Raw genomic sequence first — 3,842 nt, 5'->3', positions numbered from 1 at the left:
TATTGGAACACTGCTATCATGTCCCCCCTCGTCCTTCTCTTCGTTAAACTAGACATACCCAATTCCAGCAACCGTTCCTTATATGTTTTAGCCTCCAGTCCCCTAATCATCTTTGTTGCTCTTCTCTGTACTCTTTCTAGAGTCTCAGCATCTTTTTTACATCGTGGTGACCAAAACTGGATGCAGTATTCCAAGTGTGCCCTTACCAAGGCATTGTAAAGTGGTATTAATACTTCACGTGATCTTGATTCTATCCCTCTGTTAATGCAGCCCAGCACCGTATTGGCTTTTTTGGCCGCTGCAGCACACTGCTGGCTCATATTTAAGTGATTGTTTGTGGCTATATAGTATATCAAGAGTGGAAGTGAGGTTAGAAAAAAACCATATAGTCTTGAGGGAGGAATTGATACAAAAAATTAATAGAGAGTTAAGAGGGGAAATTAGATTTAATTTGTCTCCTTTGACATTGTTTTAAACAAGTAATAAATAAATAAAATAATGTTATTGATCTCTAATTGTGCCATTTTTATTCTCAATAACATTGAGACTTTTGTTCTCTTTTGGTGAGGAAGAAAAGATAGTGGCAGTAAGTATTAAGTTTTAAAAATGAGCCATGGTGGTGCAGTGGTTAGAATGCAATATTGCAGGCAAAATGCCAGCAGTTTGATTCTGATCAGCTCAAGGTAGACTCCATCCTTCTGAGGTTGGTAAATGAAGACCCAGATTATTGGGGGCAATATGCTGACTCTGTAAACCTCTTAGAGAGGGGTGTAAAGCACTGTGAAGCAATATATAAGTCTAAGTGCCATTGCTATTTTAAAAGGGGAAGGATTTATAATGCTAGAAACAATTCCCTGGATGCACAACTTAGCAATACCTTTAGCCCCATTCATGCATTCAATACATGGGCATTTTTTGCTCATTCCCTTATTAACATTCTCACGGCTTCTGCAAAGCTCCAAAACTCAGTACACATGTCTGCAAAAGTCAAGCAGACTTTTATATTTGTACTTTACCAAAATATTAAAAGAAGTTTATGAAAGAAATAGTAATTGACTTTTACAGACTGTCTCTTACAAGTCTGGAAGTCAGTATCAAGCAGTGTAATCATCCACAAGTCTTGATGTGATAGAAAGAACTCCCACAAAAAAGTTATATAAAATAAATTGAAACTTCTGTTAGTTGTTATACATTTATGTTTCCTTTGTTTATTCTACTGCTCTAAGATACCAGGAAACCAGTTACCATAGATCAGACATGTCAAACACAAGGCCCGGGGGCTGGATGCGGCCTGCGAAGTGGTTTCATGTGGCTCGCGAAGCCATCGTGGAAACAGTGAGGGAACGGCCCCTGCTGCCTTGACCCTGGCCCAGGCCAGCCGGGACCCAATGTACAATTTTGTGGTGGCCATCTATGCTGAAACACATTCAGTCTTAGCTCCACAAGGCCGTCTGGAAACAGCGAGGAACCAGCCCCTGCTGCGTCGGCCCCATCCCCTGGGTGCATGGTGGGGAGGTGTCATCCTTTGTGAGGAATGAAGAAATGGACCATGCCTTGGCGCTTGCCCCGGTCCCACCCCCTTCTGCCAGAGACCCTCAGATCTGTACCACTCCTGCCCAGGCACCCACAGGCACCCTTGACGTGAACGATGTAGAGCTGGCCATGCCCACCCAGTAGGCCACACCCACTCCATCCACGCCCACCGAGTAGGCCGCACCCACCCGGCCCCCCAAGGGTAATTGCAATGCTGATGCGGCCCTCAATGAAATTGAGTTTGACACCCCTGCCATAGATTGTTTGTAGTAGAAGAAAACATTTTCAAGTGATCAGAATAACTATATAAGTTATGTTCCCACTTCTAAAGATGAACTAGGTCTTTGAAAGAGATACCTTGGGATGAATTTCATTCTACAACCTCAGCATTTTGTCACCTTATTTTGCTATAGACTATAATATATAGAATAAGTGAACAGACTTTCTGACAACCTGACAGCCTTGTTAACATGTAGCAAAAATCATAATAATCTTTATCATGAAATTTAGGCTGTTCTGAATCATTTATACCAGGCAGCGAGGAGGGAAGTAAAAAATAATAATGAAATAGCACCATTATAGCTACACTTCTTTTAAGGAAAATAATCTGAAGAAAGAAACAGTGCCCATTGGTTTTATCCAATGCTCTTTTTACATTCACACACTGTAAAATATAACTATGCTCTTAAAATGTATTAACCTTATGCATTAGTATGTTTCATGTTCTTTTTGTTTAACCATGAATCCACCATTTTAATAGTATAGCTTGCATTAATTTATGATTGAATATTTTATAATATATAGTCTACTAGGAACTTTTCCCAGATAGAAGTATATATGCTCATAAATTGCTACAATGCTTTTAATTATTTTTTAAATATAAATGCTGGTATAACATGTTAACAAGTACTTCAAAGATGTATATTTCCTCTATTAAATAGGAAACAAAAGCAATATTAATTATAACTGTATATTATTCATTTTTTCCTAAGCTAGCTTCCCTGTTTATTTTGTTTTAACCAGAGAAATGCAAATAGACATGGTTATAACAGACCAATGAATAATATTTTTGAAATAACAATATAATTTTATTACAGATTTCTGTTAGAATACTTAAAATGCGTTAAATGAAGTTGGACACAAGTAATCAACAAACAGCAAAAGAACTTCTGAGAAATGGAATAAGTTTAGCCATGCATTAATTAAGGAAATAAATAGACAATATGAACACAGCTATTCTGTTTTGATTGTTGCTTCTGTGAATTAACTGCATTTACTTATCTTAAACTCAGGCCCTTTATGAAAATTTGGTTCTGACTAGAACTTCACATTATCATTTAGATATGATATGATTGGGCCTATTATAATCAATTGAACAAACAAGCATTCCTACCTGTGAAAAATACTGAATTAGGAAGCAGTCTAAAATAAACTTATTCATCCAATTATATGATTTATATTCCTTGCAGACAGCTGGTCATTTGCATTCTTTTAGAGAGTTGTTGAGGCCACTTGGAGGTTTATCTGTGTCCTCAACATCATCTGAGTGGTGCAGATGGGTGTGGAGCATTCTTGGAACTGCTGAAAGAACTGTGTTGTAGACTGGAGATAGATGATGTCGTATCCCTCCCCCTCTCTTGAGAGAGGGCTGTTCAATTTTAACATAGATGGCCTCTTTGACCCCTCTTTCAAACCAGCGCTCCTCTATGTCCAGAATTTGCTGTCTTCAAAAGAATGGCCTTTCTCTTTTAGATATAAATAAATGAAATATAACATATAAATATAAACAAATAAAAGACAAAGGCCTTTCTTTTGAAGACAGCAAAGTCCACATTTTGGATAGAGAGGACCACTGGTTTGAAAGAGGGATCTAAAAGGCCATCTCAATAGAGGGGCAGAGATACAACATCATCTATCTCCAGTTTACAACACCACCTTTCAGCAGTTCCAAGAAGACTCCATACCCATTTGCACCACTCAGACGACCTTGAGGACAGAGAAAAACCTCCAAGTCAATGACTCTTTAAAAGAATGCAGATGACCAGCTGTCTGCAAAGAATATAAATCCTTCCATTTTCCACCCTCCAGTCAGAGCTGAAGAAGTTCTTGGATGAGAAGCGAAATGTCTTCAAAGAAAAACAAGAAAGTCCAGTTGCCTCTTGAAAAAGCACCTTTGGGACAACCATGGCTTGGATGACTGAGAATCTTTATAGACTCCTCCTCCTCCTCCTCCTTCTCCTCCTCCTCTTTTCTATCACAAAAATAATATTTTTTATTATTGATTTTGGAGAACTATTTTGAATAGGGTT

Source organism: Protobothrops mucrosquamatus, unplaced genomic scaffold (genome assembly GCF_001527695.2).
Source record: "Protobothrops mucrosquamatus isolate PMUCROS unplaced genomic scaffold, P.Mucros_1.0 scaffold43, whole genome shotgun sequence".
Taxonomy (NCBI): Eukaryota; Metazoa; Chordata; class Lepidosauria; order Squamata; family Viperidae; genus Protobothrops; species Protobothrops mucrosquamatus.
Note: the sequence above shows the minus strand (reverse complement) of the source record.